Source organism: Bemisia tabaci, chromosome 2 (assembly GCF_918797505.1).
Source record: "Bemisia tabaci chromosome 2, PGI_BMITA_v3".
Lineage (NCBI taxonomy): Eukaryota > Metazoa > Arthropoda > Insecta > Hemiptera > Aleyrodidae > Bemisia > Bemisia tabaci.
Window position 1 is genome coordinate 48,180,108 of NC_092794.1, and position 20,956 is coordinate 48,201,063.

The following is a 20,956-nucleotide window of genomic DNA, read 5'->3' on the forward strand; positions in this document are numbered from 1 at the left end:
TTCAACAACGCTGATTGTGAGTGCATGGATCCCTCCAATCATACAAACTTTCGGCGTGACCGATTGAATGAAAACAGCAAGTTGGAGTGGCGTTTAGCACCGGAGGGGGGTTGTGGGAGGGGGGGGGGGGGGCGTCGCGCCGAGTTGCGTCTAATACGCGGCGCGTGGTCGCCTCGGCGCTCACGTCAGCCTTAACCTTCGTTCTCGCCCAGCGTTGCCAGGCGTCCCACATGCAACCGCTGAATCTTGAGCTTTAATTCCGGAAAACCCCACCAGGGCGCGCCGCTAAAATCTCGCTTCAAAATCGGTCATTATTTTTCCCAAATGAGACTGTCCTCAGAAGAGGAGACCTTGGTCCGCGGGGCCGAAGTTTTAAACGAAGCGATTTTTGTCGAGCTCGGTAGATTAGACTCCATTTTACGATTTGGAACTACAATTTCTGGCTCATCCGTAAACACAATATGAACATAGGGAGAATGGTACATACGTTCTTTCTAGAGTGAGCCAGAAATTGTAGTTCCAAATCTCGACATGTAGTCCAATTATTCAAATTGATAGACAAAGCGATCGACATAGAAGAAAAAGACAAAAAGGGGTCAAGCCTGTTCTGCCGTGCTAAGGAAAAACGCCGTATTAACCTTCAGGCGTTGCCAAATTTCCTCTCGAAAATCACTAATTTTCAGGAAAATTTTTGAATTTTTTTCTCCCAATTTCTCAGATAATTTTGTTTGTAATTTGATCTAAAGTATCTGAAAATTTCAAGGAAAAATATTTATAATTTTTCTAAAAAGTAGGCATTTTATCCATGGAAATTTGGCAACTCTCGAATGTTCATACGGCATTCTTCCTTAGCACGGCAGTGTTGGTGACAGCTGGAAGTTGCAATGCAAAACAATAAAGGAGGTAGACTAACCAACAGCAACCCACGAGTGACCCTATACAGTTAGTTCATAATTTTCACCCTTAGTCTGAAAAAAAATTAAACTTGGGAGGGTATTTCGTGATGTTAAATATAAGGGAATGACGACAATTTTGCAATTTGGCAACGCTGTTTTTCCTCAATTTAAATCCATTGAAAATGTCGATTTTGGGTGAGGAAAGCCACCTCACGAAGGATCGATTGTTTTACATACAATTGAATGGAGGAAAAACAGTACTGCAAACTTTTAAGAATCGCCACAGAAAGGAAGGCGGATTCTGGTTTATTCTGTCCAATTGAACTATACATTTCGCAATAATAAACTACCACTTCTAACTTATTTTAATGAGCACATATCTGCATATGGAAATTGATGGCGCCATGCGTTGTTTTTGAATTGAGCCAGAAACAGTTTCGTTCAATACGGCAAAATGAATTCAAATTGGACTTGGAGTTGTGGACGGCAAATTCTCATAAGTATATCGCGGATCGATTTTTGATCGTTATCGAATGAATTTGATCGATAAATCGCAAAACTAAGGAAGGGACTAGGAGATCACAGTAATTCGATGATGACATATGACAATCGACCTGCTGACCATCAGCGTATTTTGCGATGACTTTAACTTCAAAAAAGACAAAACTTACGCGCCTCATGCGGTGTTAGTAATGCCGATCACTACGACTCGATATTTACCTGAAACAAACAGAACAGAAAAAATAAGTTGAAATATAATCTTTAACTTCTTGTCACAACCAATAAAATAGACAGAGTCGTTTTCGACGGAATATATCCGTTAGTATTTTGCAGAGTAAGTCGTTGGGGGTTTACTTCTTTATGAAGTCAATGGAGAGCCTCTAACCCGCCTATGATAAGAGATTTCCAAGACAACTCTCCCTGGTACTGATAGTTATTGAAAAAGTTCAGGTTCGAAATGTATGAAATTCCACGATGCTGTGAAATATTTCAATGTAATGAAATTTACTTTGAGGCTGAGTATGTACCGCCACACTCAGGAATATCAATTGCCATTAAATTTTTTTTTTTCCTCTCGCATTTGAATTCCTTTCATGTTGCCCCCATGTCTGTCAAATACAACTCAATTTTCATTTGATGCAAAAGAGCAATGAAAAAATAAACTGAATTGAAAAACTTTCGTTCGCATTGATTATTATATCGATTTTAATCGGCTTCGTCCTCTTATAGTCTTTAATTCTCATGAATTTTGAAGATCGGACCTCTTTTTATTGAAAGTCTTGTATTAAACTTTCTACTGTTGAATCCCTAAGTTAGGCTATGGCACAACAAGTGCAGAATCGTAGATTTTTCATAAATTTCAAATGTTCCTGAAATATTTCACTTAAAATTTCACGATTTAATTTTTTATGAAAAATAACAAACCTGTTAGATCTAGTGCACGGTAAAAAGAAGTATTAGAGCCATTTTTTGAAACCTCAAACTTTCTGTTCCGATAATTTTCTGTTCAAAATTGAAACGTCAGCGGATATTAGGGAACGTTAAGAACTGTTTCTATGCGACTGAATACTGTCCAATCGATATTTCCACATAATGTTCGTCAAATACAAAGTTAGCATAAACCAATCATACCTCTACAAATTTTCTCCTTGAAATTTACCGAGGAATATGATAAGTAGGACTGAAATTTAGCATATCAGCTCCGGTGCTGGACATCACTGTTCCACTTTCACTCTACTTCAGGTGCTGCACATTTTTTGGCAACGTAGAATCGAGCGTATGATATTACAAAACTTACAACAGTTCGGTCATTTAAGTACATCAACTAATCTTGGAACTAAAATTTTGTCCCGGGTCCATTACACAATATCTTAAAACGAGTCCTTTGCATACAAATACAAGTATATCAAATTTCGGTGGATTTATTTTTAACAAAAGTAACCGAATTTCGACAAATAAGATCCGATTATGGAAATCAGCGCCAAATCTCAAGGCGATTTGTCCCGGATGCTTGGCATGGTTGAACTGGCGCTCGCTATATCTCATCGATTTAAAATAAAGACACGGCAGATTTTGACTTGGAGGCCAAATAGAACATTTTAAAAGCAAAATATCTTGAAATTGAAAAAAAGTAATTTTTTGAAAATGTCAAATTTTGAATACATTTCTGAACAAACTGAGACCACTTAAGATTCGTGGAAAATTCATTAACAATCATGAGTGCTCCTGATTTTTCAGGATTGGGCAAAACTCCCCGAATTTTCCAGGATTTCCCTGACTTTTCAAGAGCTACCCATACATGTTCAGAAAACGGTCTAGCGGATGCATCAATATGAACAAATTGAGACTACTTAAAATTCGTGGAAAATTCATTAACAATCATGAGTGCTCCTGATTTTTCAGGATTGGGTAAAACTCCCCGACTTTTCCATGCTTTCTTTGACTTTTCAGGAACTACCCTTACATGCTCAGGAAACGGTACAGCGGATGGATCAACACGAACAGATTGATGCCACTTAAAATTCGTGGAAAATTCATTAACAATCATGAGTGCTCCGGACTTGTCAGGATTGGGAAAAACGCCCCGAATTTTCCATGATTTCCTTGAATTTTCAGGAACTACCCTTACATGCTCAGGAAACGGTATAACGGATGGATCAACATGAACAGATTGATGCCACTTAAAATTCGTGGAAAATTCATTAACAATCATGAGTGCTCCTGACTTTTCAGGATTGGGAAAAACGCCCCGACTTGTCCAGAACTTCCCTGACTTTTCAAGAACTACCCTACATGTTCGGAAAACGGTAGCGGATGAATCAGGTGGAAACTTTAGCGGATCTTGCGACCCGAAAATAGCCTTGCGACAGCGCACCCCGTTTCGGACCAGGGGACGGGGGAAGTAGGCTAGGGGGCTGTCGGGGCTATTTTTGCGGGTTTTCCTCCTCGGCTCAGGTTCGGGGGGGAGGGGGTGTATTTCTCGGAAAAAGTTATGCGGGTGGGGCGGACGCCTTATCCTCATCAGGCGAGCGCATCTTTCAGTCGTGTTCAGGAAAAACACCGTATCAATAACCGGACGTTGCCAAATTTCCCCCTATAAAGAACCTATTGCCGAGGATAATTCATAACCAGATCGGTACCTTTAGACGCTGCAGGATTTCGACAGGCAAATTGAATTTTCACAGATGAAAGTGGGCGTTCCTGGCTGAAAGGTCCACGAATATTTCATCTTATATAATCTGCAAGAATTAGAAAATTTTGGGACAAAACCTGCGCGATCACTTACTAGTAGAAAATCGAATCGTTTGAGTCAATTTTGCAACCCTGAAACAGAGTTACGTTCCTTCGTGCGGGAAACAACGGATTATGAGTACTTTTCTTCGGTTTTCCGGTTCAGTTTATTCGTGATTTTCCCCTAATAATCCATAAAAGTTCGAGGAAAAACGTGCATACCTTCCCTCAAAAATAAATAATTTTTCCGGGGAAAATTCGACAACATTTGAGTGTCGATACGTCGTTTTGCCGTAGCACGGGAGCGTGGGGCTCTCGTGGGCCGAGCTCGTGGGCTCCGAAACGAGTTGAACCGGCGCAAAGTTGCCAGGTTGCACGATAAAATGTGGTTATTCGGACTATAATCGCGATCGGGAACTATTATTTTCGGCTCATTTTTGGAACAACATACGTGAAAATAGTTTTCCTATGCAGATAGGTGATTTTGGAGGGAAGCCAGAAATAGTAACTCCAAATTTATTAAAAATTTAGTCAATTTTAGATTATGTTAAAGGGGGGGGGGCGGTACTGATTTTTTAGGAAGATCTGGCAACGATGAACTGGCGTAGCGACAAGCCGGAACGGTGGAACCGCCGAGCGTCGCACAACGGAACGAGAAATCGAGAAAGGTCGGAACTGGACTTTTTCGACCAAAACAGAAAATTTTGGTGTTTATCTAATGATACAATACATTAAAAGGGATGTTCCGTGAAGGGAATTTCGAAAGGAAACCAACGGGACCCTTTTCAAACCTCCACGATTCGTATTCACGAAGATACAAGCGTTTTAAAATTTTTTACACTCGGTCCAATTTCCCCGATCGACAGGCTCCTGTGTGCGGCGGCCGCGGAAGGCAGGAAGGGATCAAACCCCAGAGGGTGATGACCGCTCTACGGCCGCGCGCCTCCGATTCGCACAATTCCAGCCTCGTAATTCGCCGGCTCCGCGCTTCCAATTCGCCGGCCCCCTCCCCACCCCTCCCCCCACAGCATCAAACTCCCCCCCCCCCCCCCGGCCGGGTGGGAGATAATATCGGGCACGAGCATGGGACCCGGGGACATTTCGGCGATCACCCCCTCTTGCCGCTCCGCCGAAAAAATTCGGCGCCGCGTCGCGCGCCGTCTTAAAGTTGCGCCTTTTCGAGCGCTCCCCGAGCCCGGGCCGCGAGGCCGCGACCGATCGCAACGCGGATTTTTGACCCGCGTGTGGGATTCCCTGCCCTCTCTCCGCTCGCAGTCAAGACAGGGTTTCCACAATTTCTTCGTTTTAGATTCCCTGACTTCCCCTATCGTTTTGCTTTTCCCAGACTCCGGAATGTTCGAATTCCCTGACCTTCGAATCAAACGTCGACTTGGACTTTTGCATGACCGGATCTAGGTTTCATGTAGGGGGTGCAAGCCTAGATTTTGCCTCCCCCCCCCCCCCCCCGGGACGAGGGATTCGGAGGTTCTCCTTTGGGAAAATTTTGGAAATTACAGAGTACTAGACAGCAGATTTCCGCAATTTTTGACAAAAAAATTTGTATGTGTAAAAATAAGCAGATACGTATCCATACTTCAAATGATAAAACTGTTATGAATATTAGGTATACCAACGTGTATATTGACAGTTTTGCCTTTTAATTATGCTGACCTCTATTGAACGCTGCTCACGGAGCCTTCCAACTTTTCGAATGAATTTTCGGACTTTTCTTACGAATTTCGTCATTTTCTGGACTTTTCAGTCTCTACAGATCGCCGGAAACCCCTCTCAGAGAATTTGGACGAAGTCTCGCGACATTATAAATGTCGACATTATAAAAGAATGTACTCGTCATCGTATACTTTAATAAATGTGCAACATTTGCTTTACTTTGCTTCTCGATTAAGGTTATTTGACAGTAGAGAAGTTGCGGCTATTTAAGCTCAAAAGTAAAGTTTTAACTAATTCTAACTTATTTTGTTTCCATTACATACTTTTATTTTCCTCTCTCTCTTTCTGTCATCAGAACAATATATTGCAAGTGACTTAAGGTTTAAACCAGTTTCACATTTCTTATCTCCTTCTTCAGTTTTTATGAGGAGATAGAGAGAAGGGAAGAAAAAACCGTCAAAATCGCACAGATACCATCAACCGACGCTGAACACTCGTGCTCAGAATTCGAATTACCTAAAAACCAAGTTGATATCACGTTCAATTGAAATCGTTAATTTTATGAAGTTGTACAACCTGCGTGGATTTCTCAGGTGGGAAAAAAACACGGGAGGAAGAGTCTTTGATTGATTTTTAATCACAAACACAGAGAGAACAAATGGCGGCCTGATAAGATAAACCATTTAAATGAGCTTGGGGGAAAGGTGGGGGAAGGGGGAAAGAGAGGAAGGAGGAAAAGAGGAACAGATTAAAAAATAAATAGAAAGTATTCGATGGTCTTCTTATTTGATTATACAGTTGACTTTTTTGAGAAGAATTTTCTGGAGAATATTTTGAAAATCCGATTAAAAGAAAAAAAAATATTTTAAAAAGATATCCGGTGTACCGAGGGGTGATTTCTTCCTCAACGCGTTCCAGATTTTGAGCTTGGGGGAAAAGGTGGGGGGAAAGGGGAAAGGGAGAAACGAGGAAAAGCGAAACAGAAGTAAACATAAATAGAAAGTATTCGATGTTCTTAGTATACTATATTCTACAGTTAATTTTTTTAAAATAATTTTCTTGAAAATATTATAAAAATCTGGAAACCCCCCCCCCACCCCCGAAAAAAAAATACTTTAAAAAGTTATCCGGTGTACCGAAGGGTGATCTCTTCCTCAACGGGCTCGAGAATTTGAGTGGTCGGTTTCTCCTCGCCGGATTCGATCCGCCCGCAACCGCTTTCCCGATGCCGGTTCTCGTTTCACTTTTCTCTATTAACAATTTTTTCCCCCCGGCTCGAAGCGAAACGACAACGACGATGATTATGAGAATCATTCCGGGCCGATCGATAGGCGGCTGGCGGAAAAGTCCGCCGGTAACTTTTCGCGAACGCCCGCGGGGGAGGGGGGGGGAGGAGGACCAGTACCGTGGGGGGGGGGGGGGGAGGCTGAGGAAGGATATAAGGAAGAAGGAGGCAATTGGGCATTGCCGGGGGCCGCCGCCGGAGCCGGGGAATCCGGAAAGTTTGCGCCCCTCCGCAGCTCCGCACGCACGAAGCACCGCGTGCGACTTCTTTCTCTTTTCACTTGCGAGGCGTAACATAAAAACCGACCGGGGACGGGGGGTGCGTGGGGGAGGGGCCGGGGGGGGGGGGAGAGTTCGACGCGACAAAGTGCGATAAATTGAGGGATTTGCGCTCCCACTACACGTTCCTGCTTGCGACAGTTTACAGAGTCAATAACCTCGGCGTTTTTGAAAGGCCAAAGCCCTGCTCGCCGCCTCTTGTAATTAAGATTATCTTCTGCCCTCCATCGCGCCCCCGCCCCCGCGCCCGCCGCCCTTTCGGATTCTAATTATTAATCGGGCGCCCCCTCGGACTCTCCTATGATCTTCGCTCGTTTGTGCCCCGTTCCCCGCTTATCAAAGCTCTAATTAAGGTAATTCCATAGATATGAGTTCGTGTGACGGACTCGTCGGGATCTCCGATCGTGTCAAGGAACCCTCTCTTTCATCGGACGCTGGACGTCGGGTTTTGGGGTTTCTTTGCGTCTGGGTCCACCCCCCCCCCCCCACCACTTAAACCCCCAAATTAGAGGACGATGGCTCTCCAATGTATTGCGTCTTGGCCGGATCCAGGGTTAGGGTGGGGGGCGAATTGTTGAAGTGCCCGAAAAATTGTGAAGGGTTAAATTAGTTTGTCACATATTATCAGCTCTTGTTGGATAATGATGATTATTCCTAAAAATTGATAATACTGTTACTTAAAATTTAATAGGCAGTTTTGGAGGAGACGAAGGGGACGCCCAGTGAAAGGAGTTTATGGAGGAAATGAGAAAGTACCAACTCTCTGAAGGGCTTAAGGAGGATAGGGGGTGATTTGACGACTAGGAGTCACGAAGATTCAAAGAGCGCTGTGAATCGGCGTTTACGTTTGTTGGTATATGTATACATTTTGATTAGCGCGCTGTGTTGATACTTTTGAGAAACCCCAGCACGTTGCAGAAAAATGCGGAGACCTCACAAATTCGGGTCTTTTGCAGTTTAAAAAAAGGTCAAATCTTAAACACGATGGCGTATTCTTGATAACATGATGATATCATATCATACAGATGCCCAAATAAACGCAATAGTTGAGCACACGCGACAGAGGAAACCTAATTTTTACTTACGGAACAGATTCAGTGACTTCGTCATTCGATTTATAGCCGTTGAATTGTGCCTTACGCTATGAGCGATGAACTGATTGATCTGTCTAATTTATGCTGATGGAAAAGAATCGCCTATCAAGAGAAAACTTAATACTCCATAGTATACCGTGGCTTCGAATGGGGAAACATAGACAGTCGAGAATCTACGTCTCGACACTGCGTGTCGTGCTTGACAAGGAATCGATTGATCCGCCATTTAAACCTATGGAAAACAATCGATTATCAGGGTATACCTGAATAATCGACTCTTTACTATAGCTCCAGACGGGGAAAAATCGAAAGTCGATGATCCACGTCTCGACACTCCGACGAACGGAAGGGATCGCCCCGCGCCCGATTTTCGGAGCTTTCCACAATCGAACAGGGATTACTCATCCCGAGTCGCACCTGTTTCACCGATTTCACACGGCGCTGACGTCGCAGACGTAATCACGCAGTCATGCGATCATGAACGCTACGCATTCCGGCATAAACTCCGTGTTCCCCTGCAGAGCTTAACGAGAATAATCGTCATAATGACTTCACTTGGTCCAATGAAACAAATGCGGAACGTATTCCGAACCCGACGAGAGAGGCTCGTATTGAGCCACGCGATGATCGAAATTGATTCACTTCCTGCCTCGACCGCTCGCGAGTGTGCTTCCGAAGAAGAGTTTGTTCACTTGTTCAGTCAGGCTGAAATTTTTAATTCCTGCTTTTTTGAAAATTATGGAATGCACGCAGCTTACAGGAACATCCTTCGATTTTTTTTTGAACGGTAGTACACCGTAAAAAACAAATTCAACGATACGTATTTTGAGCTCCCATTTAAAAGGCGCATCGCGCCGAGAAAACCATTGGACCAATAATGGACCACTAGACAAGGTACGAATTTCAGCATTCTGATACATGTTTCTAAACCAAAATTTTACGTGAAACACGATTCTTACAACGAAAATTACCGAAATCAATACCTTACGAAGATATTTAATGATTCTTAATGCGTGAATTCAAACCACCCGCTCATGAAAACTCAATGCTCTACGTGATTCACATCGAGCGCTAAACGTTATCATAACAGTCTCTGCGATATAAAAATCTGGCAACCTCGATCAATCTTGACACTTTGGCTCAGCTATAGCAAATTGCTTATAGTTTCAACAACACATGGTGGGAAATGAACATTGCTCGATTGAGAAGATCGCTGAAACCGTTGTAGTGCGCGATTTGACTCACGTAGAGCTTTGAGTTTCTTGTGAGCGGGCAGTTCAAATTCCTCGTAACCAATGTGTAATGAAAACGTTCATATCTTCGTTAAAAGTTGGTTTCAGTAATTTTCGTTGTAAGAATCGTGTTTTACGTAAAATTCTGGTTAAGAAACATGTATCAGATTGCTTAAATTCGTACCTTGTATAGTGGTCCATTAAAAATAATGAAACTCAAAAGCTGAAAAAATAGTTACGGGCTATGTAGACATACCGTCTGTTCCGGGCTCAGAGGCCGGAACTTACGGGTGCTGGAGCCGAAGCTTCGATTGCTCCAGGTGCTACGCCCGGAACGCGGACGGTATGTCTATACAGCCCGTAAGTACCGCTTCTACGGCTGGAGTTTTCTTTTCAGTGAAGAAAAAACTTTAGCGCTGTCCACACAGTCAAACTGACTCATAGTCTGGTTTGGAGTTCAATGCTATCTCTACGGCTCTCGTAATACGCTCTGAGGAGTGAATAAAGAAATAATTTTCAACGTTTAATTCCAATTTGAACTGGTTGAAGAAAAAGGGTTCACATGTCTCTGTCGTTAGTAGTAAAGTTAGGGCTGGAAATTTTTCATTTTCAGTACTTCGTATGCAAATAATGGACCAGCAAACAAGGTGCATATTTAAAAATTATGCTACACAAGATCTCATCCAAATTTCAAGAAGAACTTTTTGCAAATGCCTGGAGGATAAAATCTGGAAATTTTGGTACAAGTTTGACCCAAAAGTCTTGGAAATTGAGCAGATATTAGCCCTGAAGTTCCGAGGCGAAAATTCTTGGGTTGTAGAAAAACTTCGTTTTAGCTGAGACCCGATTGTTAGTCCATCATTTACTCCCTAGCCCTTGGTCTGTAAGAACCACCCATTTCAACCAATAGGATCGCTCTATGCTCCATATGTCTTCTTTGTCTATATCTTTGTCTATAAATTTCAATAATCGGCCCGTTGGTCATTTTGGGCAGAACTTCACTCCCGAAACTAGCTTTTTCGAGGCCGTTCGAAAGGCATCATTGACTCGGCCGCTCTCCTGATCGAATGACGTACCTAATGGGGTTTTATCTTGGCAATTCTTCTCCACGTGCGCGAAATAATGATTGGCCTTTCGAGTCTTTCTTTCAATGGGGAGCGGCTCCCACGGCTCATGTTTACAATTGATATTCAAGAAAAAATGGTGTCACCGCCATGCTTGTCCGATTATTCGCACTGCGCGCCCGAATCGCCAAGCCCGATCAATCGAACAACATTAATTCAGCGGGAAACTCTTCATCATTCAATTTCGCAAAAATTCCAGGGTCCCCTTCCGGTCATTCACGTTATTCTCGGCGGAATTATTTCAATTTTCACTCGTATTCACTTTCTAGTGAGCCTTCAACGGTTGCCTGGGACAGGCTGTTCAGTAGGGACGGGACTAAAGCGCGGGATTATCCCTTGTGGGATACTTGAAGTAGTAGTTAGAAAAAAAAGGGTGGAAAAAAAAAGTGGTCGCCCGCGATGTAAACAATATGATACTTAATACTTCTGCCAACCCAGTAGCGATTCTTCAAAGTTGGCAACACTATTTTTCCTCCACTTAAACCTATTGGAAATATCGATTTTACGTGAGGCAAGCTGCCTCACCAAGAATCGATTGTTTTTCATACGTTTAAATGGAGGAAAAACAGTGTTGCCGACTTTCAAAAATCGCCACTGTGTTAAACCGAAGAGAGCCGTAACGACAACACTTTTCAAAGCAAGTTTTTTTCCTAGGAAATGTATCAATCGCAGAATACGAAAGAGGGTTTTTCTCCAGAGATTTTTCGAAATTTGGAAGCATCTGTTCAGCAGTTTGTGTCAATTTCGTCATGAATAATTACCAAACATAAGCGTCCTCCCTTCTTCTTTCCTCCACTCCTTCCCTTTCTTCTTCCTTCATTCAGGCAAATTCTCCCTACGCCCCCCTTGGATCCGCCATTGGCAGTAAATGCCCAAATATTGACATCGTTTCCGACAAATCAGCAGTAAGTTACTTTCTGTTTCCTATATTACTGTCAAAATTTAATTGTAAGTAACTCCCTTTCGACATCTCGAGATTCGATGACACGTGTCCGTCTATACTCTTTTAATGCACGAACCTTTATTTTCCTCATAAATCCAAATTTAAATTTTAAAACCTACTCTCTGGTATCAGACAGCCAATTAAAGCTTTAAAGGCATTTTCATAGACTACTGCAATTTATTTTTTATGTATTTATTCCATTAATTTATTTTTATTGTTTTACTTTTTTAATTCGTCTATTCCTTCAATTTTTTTATTTTATTTTTCTAACCGACCATTTTTTATTCACTTTTTTTTACTTCATCTTTTGACACCTCATGCGGGCGATCCGTTCGGCACGCACTTAGAAGCAGTTTTTTTTGTGACCTTAAGCTTGACACGCGTGGCGAAAATGGAATGTTAGATGTTTCCAGACAATAAACTCAACTTGGATTTTCTGCGTCAGGCAGATCGAATACGAAGTGTTAAAAAATCGAGTTAGAATTCGTAATTTCACATAAGAATTACAAATCTCACAGTTCAACTGGGCGGATGTAACAAGTATATTTATATTTCACGAGATTATTGACCCTGAATGATATGCATTTGGAGCCCAAAATATGACCTCATTAGCTTTACTGATAAGAACTCTCAAGACAAAATGTGGCTTTTAATGTGCAATTATGACTGATTTTCGCCCGAGCCGGGAGTCTTCCAAGGAAGAAGATTACACTTTAAACCTAAAGGAATTTTATCTCTCTAATATTTCAAACAAAAAAAGAGAGAAAGAAAAAAGAAACATCCTACCCCCCTCTAACTTTCAACCGATACCATTTCTGGGCCCTGAGCTCTGAACAGCCTCCATTGGAAGTTCGACCTAAGAACTGGAAAATGTCTAATGGGCCTGTTGCAAACTTTTGCTAGAGCAAAAATAAGAGTTGTTTCTTATAGATAATGCCTCAAAAATCACGATGAGCGCATCGGCAAAGTCTGAAACGCACTCATAACTTCACAGTCTGCGTAAGAAATTTGCGGTTTTTTGAGCTTCCCGCTTCAAAAACGATACTACGGCATAGGTGAACATTTTGTAAGAGGAGTCGTTCCATCGTCGGCAATAATCATCATGACCGACGCCAATCCGCCAAAACACGTTTGATGGGACGAGATAACACCTAAACTGGATTAGACCAGATAACAATCGGTGTGTTAACGTTCATATTTTCCACGCCCGAATTGATTGACCTTGAACTCTCCTCGAATTACGCGCGGAACTGCGCGCAAGCGTCGGCCATGATGAATATCGCCGACGATGGAGCGACTCCTCTAACAAAATGTTCACCTGTGCCGTAGTATCGTTTTTGAAGCGGGATGCTTAAAAAAACGCAAATTTCTTACGCAGATTGTGAAGTTATGAGTGCATTTCAGACTTTGCCGATGCGCTCATCGTGATTTTTGAGGCATTATCTACAAGAAACAACTCTTATTTTTGCTCTAGCAAAAGTTTGCAACAGGCCCATTTTCGATGAATCGGTAGTAAATACTAGATTGAACAGCTATCGATATTTTAACGCCCTGGTAAAAATTGGTAGTAGAATCTGTGTTCCAAAATACCATAGACCTACAGCCGGCTGTAAGATTTCCAATAGCTTCTACAGCCGGCAACAAAATTTCTTATAGCCTTTCATAGCCGATGGCGATTAAGCAACAGCCAGACGACAAAGTTTATGCTAAACGTTACAAAATACGGATACTAGGACTTAAATAGTTTTTGGACTACCGCTCTCTTTTTGTGCCGTAGTATCTTGATTTATTTTGCGAGGAAAGCTCCGTACTTTTGAAGGATGCCTGTCATTCTTAATGAGTTGGAGCGCCTTCAGTTTCGTATGATACTGTGCAATACCTCTGGTGTGCAATAGTTGCTTCAGACGCCGTGGCACGCTGCGGCGCGGCGGGCGGGCAGAGAGTGCGAAACGCGCATTGGCGCCTACAAACCTAACAGGGATACTTCACGCTTTGCGCAATGCGTGAAGTATCCCTGTTAGGTTTGTAGGCGCCAGTGCGTCGCCGCTCCGCTTTGTGTTAGGCTCCAACATTTAATCTCGGCGGAGTCAGCGTTTTTGGACTCATGATTTTGAAATGTTTGCACATTCTGTATGGATTATTTTCATTTTAATTGACGAAAAAAAATATGTTTTAAAGGAAAATATAATGTGTGTTTTGTAAATACTAAGGTAGTTACGTATCAAACTTAATGATTTCCAAAGCACACGAATTTCAACACAATTTCTTATAGCCTTTTATAGCCAATTGCGATAAAGTGTACAGCCCGGCGATAGCAACTATAGCCCGACTGTACTTTTTTATGGCTTCGTATAGCCCGGCTATATGATTTGCTCCGCTTTCTACAGCCAGCTACATGATTTTCAATAGCCTTCTTTAGTCGGCTATAAGAACTCCTATGGTATTTTGAAACGCAGCTCCTATCGCCAATTTTTACCAGGGCGACGAATCAATTAATCGAAACCATGAGATCAATCGATTAACTAATAATTACTAATCGAAAGACTGAATTACTTCATAACATTAAAAATGGAACTCTTGGTTCCTGGGAGTGATTTTTCTTTGACCTTGATTTATTTCCGAGGAAAATCCGATGATGTAATAGGCGCTAGCGGCAATATCGGAGGCTGGAAATTGGAGGAAAGCGACGGATGCAGCGAGGCCGCTTCCAATCTCGCCGGATAAAAGCGGGCAGCTCATAATCTGGCTTAAACTTTCAATTTTGACTGAGCCCTTAAGGAGGTGGAGTGGATGTTATCGAGGATAGGAGCGCCCCCCAAAAAAGAGAAGATACCGCCCGGAGCACGTGAGCCCGGCTCCCGGGCTCCGCGGAAATAACAACAAACAAACAAATAAATGAATTATTTCCGAACATGGATGACGAGGACATCCGCCCACTTGGACGTGTTTCTGCCAAACGGAGAAATGCGCATTAAGACATGAGCCCTGAGACCCATAAGAATATGTGCATTACAGGGCTCACGTCATAATGCACATAGTTGTGCCAATGAAATACGTCCACTTGAAAGTTGGTGGTCTTCTGCTTCCTATCGGGAATCACATATTAAGTTCTCTGTCATAATGAAACACCGGCACCAGGGAGGGGGTGGGTTGGAAGGAGACACCGGGGAGCGGGGAGGGGTAGAAAATGAGGTCGAGGCTTAAGGACTCTTCTCCGGATGGAAGGAATGCTGCGGGTCCCGTGTCGAGAGGAAGCTAAAAAAAATAGGGGATGAGAGTGAGCTAAGGGAGGTTTCAGACTTAATCATTCTATCAATCCATCACTTTTTCATATCTTTGTTTTCCCTCTCTGCGCTCAGCGCGCCCCGGCCCGCGCGCGTCTGTCACGGCCGGGCTGCATAAGGATGTCAAAACTTCAAAATCTCGCCACCGTACGACAAAGATTCAACCCTCTACGGTATTCATATCAATAAATAAATAAAATGAATTCCTCCGAGCTGAGGAAAGATGTTTTTCATGCATTACTCCGTCATCCGCCTCATACTGTACTGCACAGGTCGTAGCTGCGCTGTTGTTCTTATCCATAGTTACACTGAGAAAAGTTTGTGTTCTTGGCGTTATTTCCCGTTGATACGGGAAGTGAACCACAAAGTAAACCAAATTTTGACATTGTCACGTTAAGTTTAGTCAAGAGTACAATGGAGAAATTGGAAAGTTCTGGAATCAACCGAAGGCTTGGTTCATATTGTGTTTCACTTCACATATTGACCAAGCTTACACGTTATTTTTTTTTCTCACGAGAGGAGTCTACACGGTCTCTTTAAGCAGTTACAAAGAATATACGTTTAAACTGATCTGTCAAAAAATGCAGCAACTAAAAAAAAAAAAAAAAAAAAAAAAAAAAAAAAAAAAAAAAAAAAAAACCTGATCATTTTAAGTTGAATTTGATAAACCCAGTTTTGATAAACTGGGCGCCGACAAAGGGTCAAGAATGGGTGTTTTTCGCCCCTTTTCTTTAAACTTTCAGATACTTTGGATAAGTTTGTGCTTTAAATCTTCTGAAAAAGACGGGTGAAAAAATTACGAAGTTCTTCACGAATTTCGTACTTCATTATGATTTTAATAATACACGAAAATTAGTACATGGAGACAACCTATAGCTTCCAGTGCAAAAAGCACTTAACCTAGTATAAATGTTCTAGCCGAGTGGATAATAGGAGTTGCAAACGCGGGTAAAAAAGATAATGTTACATTGCGATAGAAATTTTTACTAAAAAAAGGAACTTCTATAATTTCTGAAAATTTCTGAGTTGATTAAAACTTTCTGAAATAATTGAAATTTTTTGCGGCGAACATTCAGAGAGAGTTCCTTTTGAATTAAATATAATTTGTTCTCTTTGTAGACAGTATTCGATATAAAATAATGCGAATATGCTGTGATGTTCACAAGACCTGAAAGAAAACGATTCTGGAGCCAAAATATTCAGGGGCTATGACGTTACCATAAACAAATTTAATCAGTCTTTGACATTCATTAGCGCCTTATATATTCAATTCATCAGTGACATTCTTGTGCTCATAAAGCATGGATCTTTCATCCACAGTTCTGAGCGCTTAAGGCATACTGGAAGATGCGCACGATTCAGCTACCTCCAAGACTGCCCTCTCAACCGCTACATGCGAATATGTTCAGCCAAGAACATGTTTCGCCCCCCTCCACACTCCCTTCACCGACCCCCCAAAACACTTTATTAATGGCCTCCTCGAAGCGCAACGTGTAGCAACGTTCCACACCTCGATGATTGTCCGGTCGGCGAATTTTTTATTTGCCCTTCAGTGCTTCTCCTCCAGAACAGAGTATTTCGATTAGTTGATTAATCGATTGACCGAATTTTTGGATAATCGAAAATTCAGTAGTCTATTAATATCCGATTGATTTGCATATTTTGGGAATCAGGCTCTGCGAACCGGAATATTTTCAAGATAAGAACCTGAACCAGAGATGCCCGTCAGGTTTCTCAGGTCTAAAACAACATTATTTTCTGCTGAATTTGAGAATTAAAAATCAAGAATGCTGAAGATTTTCGATGGTCAGCAAAATTTCATCACCATTATTACAAAATTTTCTCTGAAATTTTGTTTTCCCAAAAGATATCAGTACTTTCAGGATTCGAGCTGAAATTTTTAGATATTCAGCCTGGAACCGGGGAGGTTGTTAAATTTCGATTAGTCGGTAGTGAATAATCGATTCAACAGTTAATCGAAATTTTAAAAATCAAATAATTGATGGAATTGAAAGGCATTCGATTAATCGATCGCATCGCTAATCGAAAAACCGTGCGTTCTCACCTCGAGGATTGTCCGGTCAACGAATTCTTTATTTGCCCCTGAATGCTCCTTCTCCAGAGGTAATGTGTAATAAATGTTGTTGTACTGTCAATAAAGCTCTTCTCTTTCTACATTGGTAAAAGCACGATTGGACGACTTATTAAGAAAACGATTTCTGTTGAAAATTAAGTTTCCACTCGCATCGTATCGATGGCAAGACAGAACATCTACGATTTTACTCTGTAAAAAATGTCCGGCAACAGCTGGACGAATTATTGGGTAATTCGTCGTTCCCCGACGAAACAACTTAACTCCATTTCAGTGTTGCCAAATTTTTCCTCGCAATATGCAAATTGCATTCTTGCCAGGAGAATCTTTGGCATTTCTGGCTGAAAATTTCACTGATTTTTCTTCTGGTCTCATGCAAAAATCAGACATTTTTTGGAAAATAATTGCATAGGTCCATTCTTTTAAAAATTGCAGTCAATTTTGCAACCTTACAATAATGTTACGTTTCTTCGTCAGGGAAGCGACGAATTATCACTATCGCGCAAACGCAGCCCCTGAAAGTTTTTTGTAATAAAAATTCACTTTGTAGCGGAAAAAAATGTCATAAAATTCCATTCTGCATCTCTGGACAGGACTGATTGTTGCTCCTGATTAGCGGAAGTTCCGAAATTGTCGAGAATCGGTCAACAAAGCTGATGTTTTCGGTTGTGACGCCGATTATCTGACGGACGAAAAAAAAACGGGATTTCATAATCGCCATATAGCTTAAACAGCCTAGGTCGAGTTTGTATTAACGTGGACGATGAAAGAAACGATGTTTCCGAGTATTTGCGCACGAGGACCGCGCGGGTGTTGATTTAAACTTTGGGCCGTATGCTTTTTAATCTGTTTGTAGTTCCAGAACTTAAATAAAGTTGTAGGTTACCAACGCACTGTTGAACAACGCATACGAAGCGTGAGCTTCTATGAGTATACTATTGAATGGACTTCATTTTGCAATACTGCCGTGCTAAGGAAAAACGCCGTATGAGCCTATAGACGTTGCCAGATTTACTTCAATAAAAACCAAATTTTCTTGGAAAATTGCCAACATTTTTCTTCAACATTTTAGACAGACAAACATTTTTCTGATTCTAAGTGCAATCATTCGTAAAATTTCAATACTTTTTAGGACATACCTTTATGTTGCACCTAGGATGTAGACTGTGGCTCCATTTTGAGGGTGTTAGATGTTTATTGGCACCGGAGGGAGCCGTCCATTGATACCTGCAAAAATTTAATGTTCGATTAGTTTACATAATTGACTATTAGTTAGACTGGATTTTTGGAATCAAAATAAGAATTTTTTGTCCGATAGCATTTCCAAAAAAAAAAAAATGCCCCTCTCTAGAACTACACAACCCTTCGGAGTTTGGGCCGAAACCCCGTGTTTTCTTGGTTGTGACAATTTAAAGTTATGAATGAAAATGAATGAAAAATAGCACTTTGATGTTCTTTTTCTACGCTGAATCCATATCTGAACTGATGAAAAAACATAGATAATATTTTAAGGCTGCAAGTCTGAAAAAAGGGGGGCGGATTTTTGGGGGGACACGCGATAAAACAAAAAAGGCTTATTTTGATACCAAAAATCCATTCTGGAAATGTTCGCGTTAAACTTTGCGACACCCTGTGAATGTGTAATCACATGCCAGCAAACCTACCCAGTGGGCACCACACGAAGAAAAAAAACTTGTTCTACGGATCACTGGGAAAAAAAAACCACATTGGATCTAGAGTCCAGACTCTGGAAGAAAACGTTGGCAAGAAAAAGGACTCTTGATTCGATCAGATTTAAGCCTAAATCAAAAGGAAATCCGCTCAAATTAAGAGGCTTGGTTCTTGATTTAAGCTTGAATCTGATTGAATCAAGAGTATTTTTTCTTGTCCATGTTTTTAGAAGTCTGGACTCTAGATCCAATGTGGTTTTTTTTTTTTCCAGTGATACATGGTCGTGCGTGGTGTCATCACACGAGAATCCAAGGGTGGTATTGAACCATGGATTTGGTAAGCTTCTTGATAAGCACAGTAGTATTATGTTGCTTTACGGGGTGGCATCACTGTGCTTATCATTATCCAAAAAATAAAATTCTACTACACGTGTTCGAATAACCGTATTTTTTCTCCTTCTCTTTCTCTCGGTGTCTGCGCCTCCCGGAATTTCTCCCCAGGTCAAAACGGCGCGGCGCCTCACTACGTTCCGTGTTTGGTTGCTCGATTTTATGGTCAGTAAAATGCGGGACCGTCGGGGTCCGAACACACGTGGAAGCTTTACGCACGCGGTACTTAGAGAGGTGACCTTGGATCTCGAGGCATCGACCCGTGGAGGCAACAAAGGGGTAGCCGTGTAAGAGGGAAGTGGATGAAAAAATGAAAGTATTCAATGGGCAATTGATATTTTTATCGCGGCGAGATGTAACAGTAAAACTTGGGCTTTTCCTTATAGGGTTCCTCTGGTGAAACTTTTCGCCAAAAATGGAATGACCGAATAAAGCCGAAAAACTTGTTGTTTCTCAGACGAAGGGACATAACTCCATTCCAAAGTTGCAAAATTGACTACTCTGAGAAGAAAAGATCGTTGCTTTTACGATGCTCATAGTAGATTATAGGTCCTACCTACTTTTCTAGTCGTCGATACAATATTGTAAGAAAAGTGGACAGGACCTCTGCCAAGTTACGGCAAAGAGCCATAAGCGCATTCTCGCGCAATATGACAACCTATGCTGCCGTGCTAAGGAAGAACGCCGTATGAACCCTTAGGCGTTACCAAATTTCCCTCGACAAGACACGAATTTCTTGGTAAACTTATGAATATTTTCCCTAGAAATTTTCAGAACTTTTTGGTGGAATTGCGAGCAAAATTATCTGAAAAATTGGAAGAAAAATATTCATAAGTTTACCAGGAAATTCGTGTCTTATCGATGGAAATTTGGCAACGCCTAAAGGTTCATACGGCGTTCTTCCTTAGCACGGCAGTATGGTACGAACGAATTTTACAAAGAGTGCAAACTGAATGTCTGCCAGTACGGGGCGATCTCCCCGGTCATGGGTTGAAAAACGCCTGATGGATTCCTATTATAAATTAAATATGTTTGTGGAAATTTTTGTAGCGTTAAGATATACTCGGGTTTTGACTCACGATCTTAGGCAAGGCCAGAGCATTGTATTTTATCTATCGTACTATATCGAGCTGTATAGACGGTAGTGTTACGTTACCATGCACCTACGTACCATGCATATTGATTTTTTGTTATAAATTGAATTGTATCCAAAAAACAATGATATAACCCCTTTCAATGCTATCAATTAGAGTAAATCGATGTATATCGCTTTACCGTGACGTAATACTGGCGTCATTCAGAGAAGCGTTTCCAATTTATGAACAAACTCAGAATTCATTGCGAATACATGCTATTGTAACGAACAATTATCCGCCAAATAAATTATACTTTTTTGTGACACTATAATGATGCTTTCTCGCATGCGTTAAAAAAGTGTTTCCATAGACGAATTGCCGAAAGATTGTTGGCGGTGGGTCCATCGATAAACTACGTTAAGCCTCATTGATAACTAAAGGGAACACGGGGGCGCCTTTTAGGTGTCGATAAGATTTTAGGTGGTTTCTCCATCGACAAGATGCACTTCGTGGATTCTATCGAATCGATTTGAATACAATAAGCTAGCTGAACTGCAGTTATGTTTTGTTTGGATTAGTCTCAAGAGGGAATGGTCGCAAGAGGGAATTTTTCAACTTCGTTTTCTTTCCTTTACGAGCTGTTTATGGACGCGTTTTCAATGAAGTCAGCGAGCAAGGCCCTGTTAACAA

At 41.6% G+C, this 20,956-nt stretch overlaps 1 protein-coding gene across 3 annotated transcripts in view; it reads right to left on the reverse strand.

The window, feature by feature from the left end:
- Positions 1-20,956, reverse strand: part of LOC109044129 (uncharacterized) — a 189,807-nt gene that overhangs the window by 76,648 nt on the left and 92,203 nt on the right. For all 3 annotated transcript variants that reach the window (XM_072297475.1, XM_072297473.1, XM_072297474.1), the window contains exon 3: positions 18,270-18,357. The gene's annotated coding sequence lies outside the window, so the exon portion shown is untranslated. The remainder of the gene's footprint in view (positions 1-18,269; positions 18,358-20,956) is intronic.